Raw genomic sequence first — 19,606 nt, 5'->3', positions numbered from 1 at the left:
TGAAATGGACTGCTCCCTCCAGGAAACACCAAGCAGCAGGGCTTTCACCAGCAGGTAGGGCTAGACGAGGGAGGAGGAACAGAGAAAAAAACAAACAAACAAACAAACAAAAAAAAAAAACATGCAAAATAATGGTAAATACGGATGAAATTACCCACCTGAAGTGTGACCTCATTGCTTTCAGCATTACAACCACCACAGTAATGCAACAGGTGGTGATGGCTATTTACCTGCAAGCAGGCAGTGGTTTTCCTTCCAGAGGAGCAGTGCTTGCCCTTGACTTCAGAGCTCTGCCTTCGGGCTGACCAGTTTGGCCACCACAGTTTGATTGCCATAGGATTTTCCCCAAAAGGTCCCCCCGAGCATGCTGTAAAATTAGCTGTGCATTGTGAGCAAAACTTGCATGACTGGAAGGCAAAAGACAAATCTGCTTCTGACTTCTCTACGGCTAGGACAAATTTGGGCAGTGTTGTGTTGGTAATAATTTTCTTTTTAAAAATATTTTTATTTTCTTTTTGTGTTCTTTTACTGCATTCTCCCAGATCGGTCCTCTGTAATTTCTCACTTTGTAGAAAAAGCTGTGAGTTTTCTTCAGCTTTCTGCCAATATCTACATAAAACCTCTGGATTAATAAAGCGATGTGGGCCAAGCACCAAAATGTGAGCTCTTGAAACTTTATTTTGATGTTACTGATTGGAAGCACTGTTACTGCTGAGAGGCATCCAAAACCTGCTGGATGCTGGACAGTCAGAAACAAAAGCACAGCTCCAGCCCCACGTGAGCACGGTCTGAGACACTGTGCAACATCCAGCCAGCTGGGAAGAGGCTTAGAAGTGGGTTTTGATGAACGACTTGTGCCTCTCTGGGCCCTACAGCTGAAGCCTATGCTCAGACATTGACTACATATCTCAGGCTATCCCTCTTAAAAAATTATCCTCCTGGTGATGTTTGGACCAAAGAAACAGCAGAGAATAATTACAATTCTGCAATCCTTTTTCTTAATGTCCACAATATTTCACAAGATCTCAGAAGAGGCCTTGGATGCTAAATTCCTATTTCCTTAACAAAGGCTGGTGCGGGAACTCATTGGTGGAGCAATGATGAAAGCAAGCAGGTCGTTTCATCATTTTGACTTCCAAAACAGCAATAACAAAGCTCTGGGCTTCTGTTTCATGGCATTTTCAAATGAACAGCACTTGTTTCGCAGCCACTAAACTAGGGATTTGCTGCCTCATGCTGCTCTGGAAACTCACCAAGAGGTTGAGAACCAGTCTGGGTTTTTTCTTCCTCTCACATCTTTACCAGTAATAAATGTTTTACAGGCCAGATTTTGGAGTGCTGCTTCCTTGCAAGCACCCCACCTGTTACTCATATGCAAGCCCACTTCCTCCATAACACAAGTGGGGGATCTCTGATGTTAACAGGAACAAGCAGCAGCAAAGGTTATTTTAATTACCAGAGGTGGAGCACATTTGGATGACAGATCCGAAGTCTTCTGATCTCAGTGGAAGTCTTTTTCCACTGACCTAAGCAGGCTTTTGATCAGATCCCCAGCTAAGGAAAGTGATGTTGCTGCTGCTTAGCACTGCAGGCTGGTGGACCACTGCGTTTCTCTCTTGTCCCGGAGTTGGCTGGCTGACCAGCCTGGACAAAAACTCTGGCTCCTCGCCTACTCCGGTCATGCTGCCTTTTACATCCCCTCTCAATTTTCCCTGCTGCTGTTCCTGGTTGCCCTACACTGTTCTCGCTGACTCCCAGGAGGGGAGATGGATGTTTTACAGGGGAGCAATGAAGCCGAGTGGCTGAGACGGAAAAAGAAATCCCTGGATCTCAGAGCTGTGCAGTGCCACTGCAATGTACAGTCAAGATGAGAGCAGTGAAGGATTTATAAAAATGGAAATAGCTTTAAAGGGCCCGCCAGAACGAAATTGCTCGTGAATCATGAGGGACCAACTCTCTAAGTGTCAGGGATAGTTTCTCCACCCAGTAAGAGATCCCCATCCTCCCCAGGAAGTCTGCAGGAGACCATTTCTGTAAATTGCGATTGGAAAGCCTGCCACCTGATGTGACTCTGGAGGGCAAAAGCAGCATTACTTCAATGCAGTCCCAGCATGAAAAAGTTAATAAAATGTATGTCACTGAGAAACCAATTGTACCTGCAGGGTAAGAAAAGGTCACACATGAATGCATGAAAACTGGGCATGCTGCATAAACTGTTGATTGAAATCTCCTTTCCGCTCATATGTGAATACATTGAGCATAAACAGGATCAACACACAAAGAGAAATGATTCTGTCTATTTTTCAGATTAATAAGCTTTGCCTGGATTTTCTCTCATTTTTGTCTTCCTGCAGTACACTGGCTACTTAGATTTTAGGCAGGTCAGAGACTCTTTCCCTTTCCTCTGTATATCCAAAACACTGAGATCATTTTTTTTTTTTGAAGAAGAGATAAAGTAATGGAAGCTACTGGATTCCTTTCTCACCATGTGAAATCCTGGAAGAATTTGTCCTCTGAATTTCAAAACCAATGCTATTTGGTTCCAGCAGTTGGATCAGCCTGTGCTGTACATGCTCACAAGCAAAACCACAGCTCACATTGGCTTCATTAGGTGAGGTCCTATAGACCCACACCAAACACTTTATGGTCTTACAAATGACGATTCCTTAAGCACAGCCTGCCATGCCTGCTGTTATATTATCTTTATGAAGAAGAAAGATGTATATGGATGTAATGAAGAGAAAATGAACTATTTGTTAGGCCCATAAATGAAGTAGGAAATTAGTCTGTCTAGAGCAGCATGTTGGGTGCCGGTGTTCTATTATCTGACTTCCTGTAGCACTGGGAGAGACAGTGTGTTTTAATTAAGGATTTATATAGATTTCATTGAAAAAAAGTTTTATGGAACCAAATTCTGTTCCTTTTGCTTATATTAAAACCGAGGGGTTTTGCAGAATTTCCTTTTAAAGGCAGTATGTGGAAAAGCTATGCTTAAAATATGCAGGCATACACTTTTCCACATTTTCAAATGATAATTCAGTCATTCTGTTGTGTCATCCTGTTTTGAAAGAATTTGTTGTCTAATTTTTTAAACAAATTTCATGTTGTGTAATATAGTAGATAACACATAGTCAGAAACACATCCATAGCACTCTGATGTACCCTTTACAGGTTTCACACATTATACTGAGCAATATAATGCAATATGAAAAGTCAGATTTGAAAGGCAATAGATCTAACTACCTTTAAAACACTCATTTCTGCAGGGAATTTAAACATCTTTTAATATAGATTCTCATTCACGAGAGTGATGTTCTTCAGCAGGTGAAAGGTTCATCTTCTTCACAGCTTAGATTCAAATCAAATGAAAAATGAAGAACAGCGGGTCAGGAAAACTGCTTAAAAAGACAAGAAACAAAGAGAACACATTTTTACCTTGACATTGACAAAGCTAAGAAGGGACAGAAAAGGTTACTGGATAGATAGTGTGCACTTGCATAAGGATATGTGTGCACACACGTACCTATGCAGTACAGAATAACCTGTGTTTGGTCTCCATATATTTTCTCCCTGACTCCACTTTGCTAGTTGATGAAGTGGCACACATGAAGACAAAGTGCTTTTCATCGAAAGCTTGCAATTGCAATAAACAGGTATACGAAAGAAGCATCGTTGCCTGGTGGAAAGCAGATTCAGAGAGATAAAGCCAATGTAGTCAGAGAAGTCTGTTTAATCCCACGAGAGCTGCATAACTAAACATATTTGTATATTTCACCCTAAACAACAGTCCTAAGGACTCACAGAAAGCCTATGTCTGAGGAACATATCTAAAACAGATTTTTTAGTATCCAAACTGGGTGTTTTACCCTTAAAAATCATTGTTTCTTCCCTGCCTATACAAGACTTTGCTGTTCGGGTGTTGTTCACTGCCTTATGTTCTGGTGTGATAACAGGTCATAACAGTATGCATGGTATTCTAAGCTGCTCTCAAATAACAAAATTATCAAAACCCAAATAATTGTCACTACGACAGCTTGCTTCAATAGCCATAACTGTAGGAACAAAAGAAATCCTCTTTCATTTCTTATTAATACTTTGAAAGTATTAGAAAAATGTCCTGACTTTCTTTATTTATCCTGATACATTAATAAAGCAGAGAATTTAAGGGAACTGAAAAGCTTTGAAGAAATGCCTTTCAATCCCAAACCAGAAAAGATTACTGTGGGTAAGCCTAAACTCTTTACAAAAAAAAAAAAGTAATTTAAAATGACCGGAGAAGAGTCAATGTCCACTCTTATGGGCTGCATCATTCACAGAGCGTGAAGCAACTGCTGAATACACCAAAGTTGTTAAGGAACAGATTTTGCTCAGGGTAAGGTCTTTATCTGAAGTGGCAGAAGAGAAATGTGCAAATACCTGCAAAGCATATAAAGATAGTACAAGACCAACTGGCCCTAAAATATTCCTCCTTCTAAGGTAGGTGTCATGTTATTTGAAAGTTGGCCCACTTTCAGCTAAAAGCGAAAACCCTAATTCCTTTAACAGAAGAATTAATTAAGCTCCAAGTGTGAGGTGAGTTTTCATTAATCACTCTGAAACCACTAACTTCTCTTGAACCACCTTACTAGTATGTGAAAAGGTTGTTAGACGTTTCTTAAGTCAAAATTGCTTAAATTGGCTTCACAGCATTGACAAGACCTTCATGAAGTCTCTTTTTGCTAAAGCACACAGTTATTTCTCATTGAATTAGTGCCAAGAGTGCATGGAGCTCTGTCGAGACAAATTAAACAGGGAAAGAGGGAAGCCTTGGCCCTTTCAAAATCAATTGAAGCACTTGCCCAGGCATCTGTGTCCAGGATGGTCTTTGACCAAGAAAGCTGCAATTGAAAGTTATATTTGTCCTCTATCAAACTTATTGGAAAAAGAAAGTCTTTCCCAAGGCAATTATTTTGCTCTGAAAAGCATTATTAAATGCATAGCTGAATTTTCCCAGGATGACTGGAGACCAGATGCAAAGCTGCTTCTCGGTCATGGTATCACCCGGTTGTAATTTCTGTTTGGAAATCTTCACATGCCTGAGGAAGAAATTTTATTGTTGCAGCAGTTACGTGGGTGAGCTCCTCACACTCTGTGCTCAGACCTCAGGATGCTCTGCAATCGCTTGGTCCAGGCACTTGCCCCAGCCTTGACCAGGGGCACCTCCTGTCCTTCCTGAGGAGGAAAGTGTTTTCCAGTCATGTTCCCATGACTGTTGCAGGAAAACTTTTCCCTCAAAACCAACAGAGTTGTCTTTGCTGAGAGACTATTTCTGTTTCAAGGAGTTGAGTCAAACTGCATAGAAGGAGGATAGAAATTTACACAAAAGTATCCTGGCTGTAAGAATGATTAACTGGTGTTCAGGAGGGACAGTGCAGCTTATCTCCATTCACTGGTGATTCATGCTAATGATTTCAGCTCTGTAGGAACAGGCTATGGCAATATACAAAGGCATTTCAACCCACATCAGTGTTAATAGGGGAAGAAGGAAGAAAATTATTCTAGCTTCTAGCAAAGCCCCAATTAAAATTAGACATTAAAGTAATGCTAAGTTAGCCATTTAATCAAAATTCTGTGTACACAGTTAATATGTAAGCTTGCTTCACTCAACTGAACTTAAGAAGCAAGAAAAATCCTTAGAAAGCTTCATATTTAGTGAATTTTCATCTATTGGTGAAAATATCATAAAATTGCAAGGCAGGGGGCAGCATCTCCAAAATCCATCCCAATGCCTGACTGCTCTTTCTGAGAAGAAATGTCTCCTCATTTCCAGCCTGAACCTCCCCTGGCGCAACTTGAGGAGTCACATAAGAAACTATTCTGGAAGGCTGAGATCATCCAATCATCCAAGCTATGTATCTTGTAAGTGTAAACAAAATTCAAGGAAATTTGAATATCAAATGCTTCCAGTGACTTGTTTTTTAACACCCACCTATAGCTTGAGATTCTTACGTCTCATTTTTCTTACATATAAAAATATCAATGAAAACAGAAAACTTAGAAATTATTTCAAGCACCCGTGGAGCTGAGACATTTTCCTTTTTGCAAAAAACAGTTCAAGAATATCTACATCCTATGGTACCTCAAAATTCCCTTTGAAATTCTGCTTGATGGTTGCATGTCCTGTTCAATTTGATAGCACTTTTCTTGATCAAATAATTTACAGAAATTATTAGCAAAATATTTCAAACAACAACAAAATTAGTCATAATCTATTAGAAAACAAACTGGTAAAGAGAAAATAGAAGAGAACTTAATTGAATAAATTATTCATTACAATTTATTCAGTCAGCTTTGATTTAAATGCTTGCTAATCTTTTGAAGGTTCATGTAGTACAATCTTACTGTAGCCCTGGTCATATATATGAAGTGTGATTTTTCTTCAGGAAAGCTGCATTCTTAGATTTCCCATGTAATGAAAAGCTGGGGGAAAAAATGGTTTGGAGCCATCAGAACATTTTGTTTTGCTAATCACTTTCTCCAGTAAGAAAATAATCACTTGTTTCAATAGTGTGAAACATTTCAGTACGAAATACTAATGTAACACAATAATATAATGCAGTACCACAGAAAACAGATGCATAATAAATGCAACAGATTTTCTCAAACCCAAAATTTTATCAAAACAGATAACTGTTCTGTGAAAGATTTAGACAGGCAGAGCTGCTTCCTGACCTTTCTGGGCCATGCAGAAGCTCATGTTTTCTTTCCACCTCCATACTGTATGCCAAGGAGCCACTAGCTGGCATTAATGAGCACTCACCTCCTGGAAAACACAAATTATCATTTCGAAACTTTTCAGTGTGAAGCTTTGTCATGAAATCTCTCCAGCTCCACAGGCACCCTAGAAAACGGTGTCGGTGTTGCTGGAGAGCTGTGGGAACAGTCAAACATCATGTTTCTGTAAGGGCTGCCTGACACCGAGATATGGATATCTTAGTTGTGGGTCCGTTACCATGGCACCATCTTGCAACAAAAAGACAAGGGTTAAGGTAAAAAATAAAGGAAGACGGGACTTACACAGATATAAATACGGATCAGGTATGTCAAAGCCCCCAAAGTGTTATAAGGAAGAGCACAAAAACCAGTTTGCATGTCCACCTGGGATTTTAACGAGCTGTGAGGGGGCTCACTCTCTGCTTTGCTTTGTTAACAAGCTGTCCAAACTCCTGTAAAGGCTCACCTCAAGCACAAAGCTCTTAAGCACAGCATCCTTCCCCGAGGAAGCTCCTGATCTGGGGATATATGTTCCCTGTCCACATAAACTTTCCCTCAGCTGTAGTCACAGTCAGACCTCCTCCCTCTGATTTTCTGCAGTCTATAACTCGTGCAAGATGCTAGCTTTAACTCTCCTTCCAGAGGTTTATTGTCTGCCCTCACCTAAAAAAGAGCAATGCTCTTGCCTCTCCTGTCTGCCGGTGTCAAATCACCGCCTATCAAAGTGACGAAGGGCTCAACCACCTGCCTGCATGCCATGGGTTGATGGGGAGGTTAAACACTGCCTTCAACCCATGGAGGCCGTGCTCCAAACCCGTGTCCAGCCCCTCTCTCCGCTGTCACTCTTCATGTGAATTTGAGCACTCATGTGCATATTGTAAAATTAGGACCTAACAGTGTCCTAATTTGAAAGCTCGCTCATGCCATTCAGTTAATTACAATGGCTAATTTATATCTTTTATTGTCCTGCAAACTTGGAACTTTCAGTTTCAGTGAGAACGGAGTGACAGCTGATGCAAAACGCGCTCCTGCAAATAAACACAGGTTGCGGCAAACGGAGAAAGGATGTTCAACAGCAACCATCAGTCTCAGTTAGGATATTGGGGGGAAAAATTGCAGCGCATTAAGGAAGCAATAACACTCAACGGGGTGTACATTCGTCAGTCACTATGCATGCACGGGGAGCGTGCCAAAGCACCGAGAGCAGCCAGCCGTGCAAGCTTAGGTAACAATTGCCTTGGTGCGGTGCGCCGGGCCCCACTGATGGATAACACAAACCAGCCACGAGCACAGCTCTTGCAGAGGCTGAGCACCACCACCACAGATTCACCAGGCGAGCCTGGGCAAGGCACGCACCTCCTCTGGGGTCCTATTTTCCTGCAGGGTGAAACGGATTATAGTGGCTGGCTTTCCCAGGGGAGCCGCTTGTTCTGTGCTAGCAAAGAGCGGCAGTGTTTCTGCTGGTACTTGCCATAAAATAAGGCTAATCTGTCCCTGCAGAGGATGAGAGGGGAACTCCTTGTTAGTGTGAGTGAGTCGCCACAGAGCTGCGAAGAAGGAGGAGGAGGAACACCAGAAGGGACCTTGCAAAGACCAGGAGACGGAGCAAGCCACTGATATCCACCCAAGGATCCCACTAGGGCTGATCTCCCCTGTACTTCCCCAGGATCCTGCCTCTTTTGGTCATCCCCAGAGGTTGGCTCCACAACCAGATGGCACCCACGGATGTGAGCTGCTCTGCTCCACAGCAAGGACCACCCTGCAACTACAGAAGACATCCCAAACCCTGCCAGCCCTCCCCATGGTCAAGTCCCTGCCAAACACCCTCACCCCTGACATCAGAATTCCCATTCAAAAATATTATCACCATTGAAATAGATTCTTTCTGAGGTGTCCTCCTGTTGTATTTTCAGCTGTGCTTGTTTAAGAAGCAACAGCATTTATTAAGCGCTGTGTTTTCTCTTTTTTAAGTAACAACAACAACAAAAAAGTTCTTCCTAAAGGAAGAATAAAATTAGCAAGGCACACCTCAGGGAATTGGGCAGGCAATCCACAAACTGCCTTCAAATGCTCGGCATTATTATTTCTCACACTCATGAAGGACGTGCACATTATGCATAAAGCTGCTCGCCTCATACAGTGAAAACAAGGAAACAAACAACAACAAGAAATGAGCAAGTTCCTGGGCTGCTTTTCATGCATTTCCCATCCACATGTTTCATTGCTGACCGTATGTATGCACAGCACATACACAAAGAATAGCAACTGCTACATATGGTGCCTACTGCTGTTAAGAGCCTGTCACACTGCACTTCTGAGTGTTTCAAACAGGGAAGGCTCATTTGAAAAGATTTTGCAAACCACTCAGACTCTCATTTTGGAGGGAATGGATAGGAGAGGGTTACGGAGCAGCCTTAATATTTTATGCACATGAAGATAAGTTCCTTTCCTTTCCCTGTCTCCCTTCCAGTTGACATCTCAGCAGCTACTTGAGAGCATAAATTGACCAGCAATCTGCATCTGCCAAATACTCTTCTTTTTAAACTGTACTCATCATCCATCCCTCCTCCTCTCCCTCTGCACTTCAGTAATTAATTCAGTATATCCCTTGGCATAAAACACACTTCTTTTCCTTAAGCTAAAGGTAAGCAAGCATCTTGAACCAGGAGAAGAAACTCCTCCTTCTACTACCAACAGCGTAGAACAAGTAGATCTAACACACAACATTTGATATGAACTCAGACATAGGTATTGTAATTACTGGAGCACTAGGTCAAAATTTTAAAGTGCAATCTCCATGTGCACATCTATCTCACTGCTCTATTCCAGCTCCTTAAAACCTAGCTTTTCAGTCTGTTTTGACCCTGTTTTTGCCACTGCCCAATTTTCCACCTGCTCTTTTCTGAGGCTGAACACAGCCCCAGAAAGTCTTCCACCAGTTCATGACCAGGCGGAGCGACTTGTGCTACAGCCAGTTCGACACATCACAAAACAGGCATCCCAACAGAGAGAGCTGGCAGCCCCCTAGCCCCTGCAAACCCCTCTGGACATAGCACCCACACTCTAGAGCAGGCATCAGGATTGGGCCCAAAGTGCTTCTCCTGCTCTTACTTCCACATTACACTCCAGCAGATTACCCACTCTCCATCTGTGCAGAAGGAAAATGACAAACAATTGAGGCAGAGGGTGAATAGAGCAAGTCTGCTTTATTTTTAAACAGGCGTAGCTATTGCCTTTTTGTTAAAATATATAAATATATGCAAGTGGTGTGAATTAGAAGCCTCTGCAGAGTCAGCACATATTATGCAGGGAAGCTAATCTCATCATAGCTAAGCAGAAAATATCCTGTCATTATAAGCCTGATCTTGTCTCCCTGTCACTGTTTAGCTTTGCAAAAGCCAAATCAGCCTCCTTGAATTTCCACTGGCCAGGTTTGATGGAAAATGTAATTTTCTTGGAAAGCTTGAAGGCAAATGGGACAAACCATCTGGAAGAGGTGAGCATTTGGCGGTGTGGGTTTTCTGGTCATCTTTAGATGCATTAGCATGCTATTCTCCCTTCTTGTTGGACACCTAGCACCTTTCCAAAGAACGGGCAAAGAATCTGGTGCTGTGTTCTGCACAGAGATTTTGACTTGGCCCAAACTTATCAGCTTCTGCCCAGGAAAGCACAGGCACAGCTTTGTTTCTGACTGTGTTGCAGACTTCACATGTGTAAAATGCACACCTGCTGTGTGTGTTATGGACACTTTGCCCCAGTACAAACTTTAGAAACATCCCACTGAAGCAGACAGGCATGTAGCAGGGAGCCAGTGACAAGGGATGTCACTGAAAGTCCACCTAGGAGGGTGAGTTTGATCAGATGGTCCATAACTGGTCAACACTTCCACCTGGTTAGCTATTGTGACCTACTCACACTGTGTATATGGGTGGTTTGGTTTAGGCTGAATTCAAGGTGATGATTTTGATGCAGAGACAGACATTTACAGAGATGTTGGTCATATCTGGGTCAGCAGCCTCTAAAACACTCTGCAACCCCAGTCCATGCAGAACTTCAGAGGATGAGGCTGATGTTGTTGGAACAGGAGAGGGAAAGCGACATGAAGGGACAAAGCAGACCCACGCAGTGATACAACTCAGTCTCCTTTCCTGAATGTACGAACCAGCACGATACCTTTATCTCCTTCGGATCTGGATACAGTTCAGGTTTCCTTTGCTGCAGTTCAGGCTCTCACTTTTTGCTTCTGCGTGCAATAAAACACAATGTTCTACTACTCTGTGAGCTTTTTAAATTACTTCACACATGGTTTTGAATGCCTGACATATTTTTATTAAATATAAATGTTTTATATGAAATAACTATATGTTGTTGTTTCTTTGTGAATCATTTGGCTATGAGCACAACTTAAACCCAAGGTTTGAATCATAGCTTCAATTTTGTGTAAGGATTCCTTCAAAGCCTCTGACAAAGTATTTCAGTTTACAGTCCACCAAAGGGTTAAGCTGAAGGACGAGAGAAGTAATATAATTTTAATTGTGCATATTTTTCCCAGTTATTCAAGGAGCTTCTGGCTCAAATTCTCATGACAATTGCATAATGCTGAATCCATCCACTGGGATTCCCAAAGGAAAGGCTTAACCCTTTTGCTTTCTTGAAGTTTAACAATTAATTCTATTTCTCCCAGTGAGAGGAGGCAGCTTACCCAAATGGCCAGTCCTGAAGCAAACACTGACGTAGGTACTGTACTGTACGTGCTCTGTGCTTTCAATTTCCTTGCCTGGGCCGCATAGGAATAGGCAAACTGGTTCAGGTAAAATTAGAATTGACCCAAACCTTGCCACTTAAATAGGTCTTTGAGACATTAGGGCCTCTTTGCCACTGCTTTGAAGGGCAAATTCAGGGGCTTGTATTTTAGTTACTCTCCCCATGAAGTTACTATGGGAAGGGTGGAATTAGACCCCAGGTTGTTTGTTTTCCCCAGCAGTGGCTGCCTGCTAATTGCAACTGTTGAATGCATGCATATTCATTACACCATGGAGCTTGGGAAGCTGCACAGTCTGCAGCTAATGTGCTGAATCAGATAGTAAATCAGACTGATTAAGATACAACGCTCAGGCTTAAAAGACACACTAATCACCCAGCCTTGTCTTTGGAGTTGACTTTCAAATCGCACCCACAGCAGGGATGCTGCAGAGGAGAGATGGGGCTGAAGGCTGCCTCCAGCAGCAGTGGGGCAGGCAGGGTTATCGATATTATGAGATTTGGGGAGCATTGGCACGCAAAGGTGTGCTGAGACCTGTTGCTGCTCCCCTCGCCCCTGTTCCGAGCAGCAGCAGAAGGCACGCATGAAGCCTCTCCGCTGTGTGCCAGCACGACACGGCTCCTTTTCATTTTAATAGGCTTTCCTGTGCCTGGCTCTCAGGTATGCCACGGGAATAAACAGTCTCAAGAGATGGCTGTGGAGCATACTCATTGTTTCATTGCAGAGCACCTCTGGAACAATACCTGCATTCGGGGTTAGCCATTTCATGCCTCTCCATCCTGTAGCAAAGGAGCCCTTCCTTACAAAAGTACTTCTGAATCTGCCTGGAAGCCAAGCGTGGGAGAAGAACGAGACCTCTGCAAATGTGTTCAGTGAGTTAAGTTGTTTGTTTTGTGATAAATAGCATGCTATGCTGATACCTTCAAGTGTTTGACATTCATGATTCACAATTTAAAGCCTAAAGCACGTAGTGGTGTTTATTTCATGATTTAACCTTCTGAAATGACTTTTGCTTGTGCTCCAGACTCGTTTAGTTTGACAGTTATGTGAATTCCAGCCATTGGGCTGAAATTGCCGTCCTGGTTTGCATGAGCAATACCTCCCCAACGCACAGCAACGACCTCTGAAAAAGGTGCACGCACATAGAAAATGCACACTCTTGTTTCAAAGGCTGCCAAACATTTGCAAATCCATTTCATTTCTGCCTGGGTCATTCTCAGTCTTCTCCATGCAGAAACGAGAGAGGTGGACTGAAATCTTCCAACCCTCTTCATCTCTCTGGCTTTATCACCATCACCGGTAACAAACACAATAGCAATGGACTCTGTAAAGTAGGATTAGAAGGAGTCAGAGGGACTTCCCCCTCCTGCCATAAGTTTCCTCCAACCTGACAGCTTTGCTTTACCTTCCTCTGGCTCCTCCCTCCACACAAATATCGAGCATGAGTGCACTTGCTGTGTTTGCACCAGGGACACACGCCAGCACAAATGCGGTGGCAGAGCCCAGTTCAAGGAGAGATCTTGAAAGCGCCATCACAAGCACTACCAATAATATTAATTAAACCCTAGATTAGAAGAATGTGCATTTTGAGAGGAACTCAGATCTCATTGTGTGTGTTAAGCTCTCTCTTCATCCTATTCCTGACACCAAACTGCAGTCTTAGCCATCCTAAAAACCCACAAGAATTCAGAGCTGTACCCTTGCATTTCAAGCCTGCGTCTAGAAAGTATGCTTCTGAAATACATCATCTTCCATCAAATAGTCACCACGTTCACTGCTCGTTTTCACTCAAATTACCCATAGTGTTGGGCTGGGAATACAGAGATGCATGTTTAAAAAAAAAATAAAAATAAAGCAAGTCAACTCAACACTCAGGCACATTTGCACTTATTTCACTCTGGTTCCTGAAGCAAAGGCAATGACAAATTTTTCGAACTTTTCAGACAGTGTCAGCTTAGCAATCATCTCCAAATGGAGGTTGGGCTGCACAGCAAGGAGTTCAGATACTACCCTCAAGAACGCACAGGAGGTCAAAACCTAAAGCAAGAGAAGCAGCAGACCAGGAGACTAAGGTTTCCGTCCTAGTCTTAACAACACAAATCAGAGGCAATTTTGCACCAAATCCATGATCTCTTTATCAGACACTTTTGAAGAAACTGTATTTAAAGCTGCTTTGTATGGCTTAATAGGACCATTGTGGACTGCTGTGGGTAAACACAAACACTGCTTCCACCAAAATTGGTAGCTGCATTGGCACATTGAAATAGACGAACAGATGCAATGTCAGCCATCCTAGCAGTAACATCCGAGGGGAGAAGAAATTAATTTGGTAACAGAAGTGGGGAAACATGTTTCAACTCAGATTTGTAAGCACCAGGCACAGGATGGTATGAGGCTGAGAGGAGCCAGACATCTCACCAGCAGCAGCCAAGCTGTTAGGCAGGTCAGCGAGATGCCCACAAGCAGAGTGAAACAGTGAAGCTAGCCTGGAGCAACCCGGAGAGAGCTTTGAAAAGGAGGAAACCAACTCAGAAGCAAAACACAGTATGAGTGGGCAGGCAGTGCTATTGTGGCGAATCCCAAATTAACAGCGAACTCCACATGGGGAAGGATGAGAATGCTATGAAATAATGCTGGTCCGACCATCAAAAAGGGCAAGCAGCAGCATTCAGCTTCAGAGCAGCCAGCAGGGATGGTCAGAGAGGGCAGCAAGTAATGCCCACACTATGGAGTGGCGGCGTTGACAACAGGAAGGCAATCTGCAGCTCTGGTTTTCTGTCACCTCCCTTGTGCTATCAAACAAGCAAAAACCGGTGACCAGGGGACAACAGTGTGTGAACACGAAGGCAATTTAGAGCTTCAGTTACCTCTTGACAGCTACGTTGCTACAAATACTCTGCAGCAGCAAGGACGTGCCACTGCTGATGCCCAAGCTGCTAGCTCCACCACCCACCCCAGAGGATCGCCCTCTCTATCCACCACAAGGCACCTTCCTGCTGCCACAGTTTCAGCAACCGTTTCTTCTTTAAAAGGCATTTCTGCTGATGTTGAAGTCCTGAAAAAAAAAAAAAAAAAAAAGAAAGAAATAATAATAATAAAAAAAACCACAACTCTCCTCCCCAGCACTGGAAGCTGGAACTGCAATCAGAGCAGCAAGGACAGAAAGCACCACGGGAGGAGCATTTGAGAGAGACATAGGCAGACTCCTTGACAAGAGCAGAGATTAACTAGCATGCAGATATACTTTACAAGGGCCCAAATGGACACTGAGCCACCAAGAGAGACTGCAGTTAAGTGGAAATAAGCTTTGCTGAATACATGAAATGCCAAAGGATCTGCAGAGGAACTCTTAGCAGAAAGGGCCATTAATCACCGTAGCCAGCTGCATCCCATATACAGTGCTCACCTTGTGAACCTGAAAAATATTACTGTAATAAGAAAAAAGACGCCCTTCAAAAGATTCTTCAGGTGCCCTACGCAGAGACTGCAGTAACTCTTTGGGACAGATTATTTTCTGGCTGTATTTCTCAGTAGGCGGATTCCTCAGCTCCAGTTCCAAGAGCAGCTGACATAACTAACACCACTTTCATCTGTCGCAGTCACCTTCCCCTATCTTTTCCCTACAGAAAGGCTCAGACAAGTGTGGGGATGGGAAGAGGGAGGCTGAGGGGGAGGGAAATGAATTGGCTGGTCTAGATGGAGACTTCATCACCTCCCCCTTGCCCGAGGTAGAGCTGAAATTCCCAAAGACCTTTTGTGAAGGGCAAAAAAATGTGCCTTCTTTTTTCTCCAGCGCCTTTGATGTAGCTGTGATCCTAATCAAACAATGAAAAATAAAACCCCATGCATGGAAACAAGATCACCTCTGGCTTCAATCTGGCTTACGTTTCCATCCCCTGGAGTTGAGTCAGCATCGGTCGCATCAGCTGCTTAAAGAAGAAAAAGGTGAGCTGCAAACATTAGTCACAGGCGGAGGCAGCAGCAGGCAGGGACGAGTGACTCAATTCCCAGTTGTCTCTGAGAGTTCCCGTCATCGTCTCTACATCAGCACATTTTTAAGCAGGCTCAACATGACCTTGTAAATTCCCCTTTACGTCACCATGGGGACTTTGAGGACCTCCTCCTTCTTTACAATTCTGCTTTCATCTCTCTCCTTTTCTCATGCATATTGCATTTTAAAAGATGCTTGCTCTATAAAAAGCAACAAAAAGTTGCCAGTGTATGTCAAGATGCCTATAAACAGGGGACTTTTCTAAGCAAGGCTTCTCTAGCTAGGACTATTCACATTACATAGGAGGCTAACTCCTGAGGATACCGGGATGGCTGCCTGGAACACGCACTTAATTTTCTCAAAATAAATTGTCATTATTGCAAGACTGACTGCCAGGTGAAACAAGCCTGGTTCACTGGCTCAGACAGACCACAAAGGAGAGGGCTCAGCTGCTTGTGTTATGGCCTTGGGACAGTCACGTCCACAGAGATGGTTCTTTAAAAATGCCAAGGGCATTAGAAAAAGCAAGAAGCTGGAATACCTCAGCTGCCTTGCATCCAGAAGAGCCAAAGCAGCTGTGGGTCAGGGTCGCCAGCATTCATTCCTTGCAGGAAGAGGTGGAAATTGCTGACAGGTTTTATTTTTCCCCTGTGAGGTGCCTCAGGTTACAGTGAGCTTGTCTTCTTTTCAAACGCAGATCCTCAGCTGTTGTAAATTGCTCGAGGTCCTCGAGCTTTCACAGAACAACTCCAGTTTACAGCAAGTGAAAACTGAGATCAGTTTCCATGTTTTTCACAAAAGGAAAAGGAAATTGAGATGAACAGCTTGCCAAGTGGCAGACGCTTAAAAAAATGATAAAGCTTAGGTTGTCTGACTGTAAACATATTTAGCTATCTTTTTTTTATGTCTTATGTCCTACCTCCCAAACAATACATCTAGTGCTGTCCACTGTCTAAGTCCTTGAAATGTCTTCTCCTTCCTGTCAAGTCTCTTAGAGAAATTTTGCTCTAAATGTGCTCTGCAGCTGTACCAGCTCTGTAATACAGAAGACCAGATGCCGTATTACTCACACAGGTATTGACAAAGTTGCTCATACTTTCAGAACTGTTATCATCTAGTGAATGTAGACATCTGGATCTTGTTTCCTTTACTGACAGGTTACCTGACAGTTCATTAATCAGTCACTAATTTACCTCCCTCCTAAATATTTATAGTGCCCATACTTAAGGACGTGTATTATATTGTGTTGTGAGGTTGTTGGCCCTCCCATGCACCTCTTTAAAGCAGGAGTAATGTATTGGAGAGATCTACCTGTGGCTGCTGAGCTTGTGGTGGTGACTTTGGTACTAGCACCTGAAGCAAGGTAACAAATGTTTTATACATGAGAATTATTTCACGCCCTACCAGTGATCAGTTGCAATCAGCTCTATGCCGTATGCTTCCCTGAGGTGAATTCTCCCCGGTGACTTAATAGCCAAGATGATTGCTTCAAGCAATTAAAATCTCCAGGATCCATTCCAAACTCATTTTGTTGCCAAGTTAACAATATGGTAGTGAAAGCAATTTAGAGGTAATGAATGTTCTCTTACCATTTTTCTGCAACTCTGGTTTTGTAGCAGTCTGAGGACACATCATCCCAGTCAGTAACCAAACTAGGCCCACTGACGAAAGTCATGGGTTCTGAAATGTTTTCCTACACCTTTGAAGTCAAGATGATGCACAAATAAAAAACACAGATTTCCTCACAGGAATTCAAAAGAAACTTTCAAAGTGGGGTGCAGTATGACTGTTTCAGTTGAAATCTGGAGATTTGAGAGGGGGCTCAACAAAAACTGGGGAAAGTTTCAGTCCTTCCATCTTGTTTTGAAATAAGACATTTTTGGGAAGAGTTTAAAAGCAAAATTTCAAGTAGGTCTACATTTAATCGCTTGAAAAAGTTGTTTTGTCAGGTATGGTAATACGGAGACCTTCAATCTGATTATGAAGGCAAGAATTAGAGGTATTCAGACTTGCAAATTTTCAGTTAAATTTCATATCACATGGACAAAAGGAGGACATTAATTCTCTACAAAAATATTATGCCACTTTCAACCAGCTGTGGAAGAGGCTGGATAATTCCCAAACTCTTACAAAAATGTTATAAAAATATCATATTTAATAAGGGAAAAGATTCACTATTCTGTAACTCTGAACTTCCAAAGCTTTGTTGAGAAAAACAGTGTGCCCTGAAAGGCCAAATACACAACTTTGTCAAATCAGTGAAATAAAAAATTCTCTGAAATAGGTCTGCCACATCTATAAGTTAATTACATCTTTAACACCACCATGGCCTCCAGCCCTCATCCTTTTCCATCCATCTCACCTTCATCAGGTTTTGAAGGTGGTAAACATCTAGCTGGTCTGATTTAAGCTCAGTACTGTGGCATAGTATTTCCAGAAAAATAATGACACAAGCAGGCAGCTATGCTCACTTTCGGAAAGCACAGTGCTATTTATTTCAGGGCAATAGTAATACAAAGCAGACATGGGACACATATAAATACAGACACAAGTTCACTTGCTTCTCCCTGTATTTAGCCTCCACTCTCAGTTCCATTTACTTTTTAAACTACTATGTTGCTTTGTTCTTCAGGCTGTTTGAACCAGAGAAAACAAGCACATATATCTTCCACCACTGGGACAAGATATTTGGACCATGTTACAGGAAGACAGGGAATATTGTATTAATTGCCCTCCTGGTCTCCCCTTATAGTCATTAAAAAAAAAAAACAAAAAAAACAAACAAAAAAAAAAAACACAAGCTATTACACTTGTATAATTGAGATGAGTCTTTACTGAATGTTTCATGCACTGATCTAGCACACCACAGTGTAATAGTCTTTGACATCATCTTGCTTCTGTGGCTTTATGAAGGCTAGATTCATACTAATTTGCAATTAAAGGAAGTCCAACTCGATGCCAAATGTACACTTTTGAATACCAGTCATGTCAGTTCTACAGCTGTTCCAATAAAGTTAAATATCCCTAATAATAGAAAAAGTGCTTTAAAAATATTCTAATGGCAAAATGTCTTCACTGTAGGTTTGGGACTAGTTAGACTATAAATGAGTTAATTAGTAAAAATCCTTGTAACAGAGAAGTGAAGCTGTGCAGTCAATCGCTTAGATAATGCATGTGAAACAAAACATAAAGAGTGTTGACACTGACAGGTCGTGTGCTCCTGGGTGGGAACCAGTGCTAAGGAAATACCTGCATTTTCACAAGCCCAGCCAGCCCTCCACTTTTCCAGAGAACAGGGAGAAAAACTTTGCAAAGGAGTGTCTATGACAGAGGAATAATTCACATCTGCTGAATGCATGAACAAATGCTGTGTCCAAAAGCAAATATAAATGCAAATGGATATTGTATTGAGTGGAAAAAGAGAGCCAAAGCCTTCTGCCAGTCAGCAACTATCCCTGCTTGTAGCAGGGTCTGGCAGCAGTCTAGTGCCACGCAACTTGCAGTATTGCACTCACAAAAACAAGCCCTGCAGCACTTCTGAAGCAGAGCCCAGCACGAGGCTAAAGGCATCGGGAGTCCTAAGCAGGCAGGGCACGCCTCTGGAGGAAGAGGTGGCATTGCTGTCACTGCTCTAACCTTCTAAAAATAAATCATTATTTTCTGCTATGCAATGTCCATCTGAGATACCCATATTTCATGGAGCCTGAAGCACTTAAAGATAGCTTTTCAGAGCAGAGATACTCAATAACTTTCTGCAGATGTCTGTGTTAATAATCATTACACAGTTTTGAATATCTCAGGCTAGACACGTATCTTTCAGACTAAAAAGTAAAGTGTTGAGAAATTTTTATGTATTATTATGATGCCATCCACCTTAAAGTCTTCAGCTGAAGGACCTGGATGAAGGGCACTGTTACCCTCAGTAAAACGGACAGAAACAAGCCTCTGAGTAATTCAGCCCCCTAGAGAGCTAAATGTCTTATGCCAGTGTTCCATAACGGTGTTACATAAACACCAGCCAAAATCTCACTTGGGACACCTTATATGTAAGAGGCCATGTTTATTGGGTTTACGTGGCAAGGGTTTGGTAGCAGGGGGGG

At 42.6% G+C, this 19,606-nt stretch overlaps 1 long non-coding RNA gene across 3 annotated transcripts; it reads right to left on the bottom strand.

Annotated features, from left to right (window-relative positions):
* Positions 1–5,956: 5,956 nt before the first annotated feature.
* LOC110354737 (uncharacterized) lies at positions 5,957–15,666 on the bottom strand. 3 transcript variants are annotated; one of them, XR_002406964.4, is made up of 4 exons: positions 14,922–15,368; positions 14,505–14,570; positions 6,712–6,802; positions 5,957–6,459 (listed from the first exon to the last, which is right to left on the bottom strand). It is a non-coding gene; the product is annotated as an uncharacterized lncRNA (long non-coding RNA). The 3 variants fall into 3 exon arrangements; XR_011807690.1 differs by lacking the exon at positions 14,922–15,368 and adding an exon at positions 15,379–15,666 and having other exon boundaries at positions 6,712–14,570; XR_011807689.1 differs by having other exon boundaries at positions 6,712–14,570.
* Positions 15,667–19,606: the final 3,940 nt, after the last annotated feature.

This window comes from Anas platyrhynchos, chromosome 2 (genome assembly GCF_047663525.1).
Source record: "Anas platyrhynchos isolate ZD024472 breed Pekin duck chromosome 2, IASCAAS_PekinDuck_T2T, whole genome shotgun sequence".
NCBI lineage: Eukaryota > Metazoa > Chordata > Aves > Anseriformes > Anatidae > Anas > Anas platyrhynchos.
This window is presented reverse-complemented; position numbering and strand designations above follow the sequence as displayed.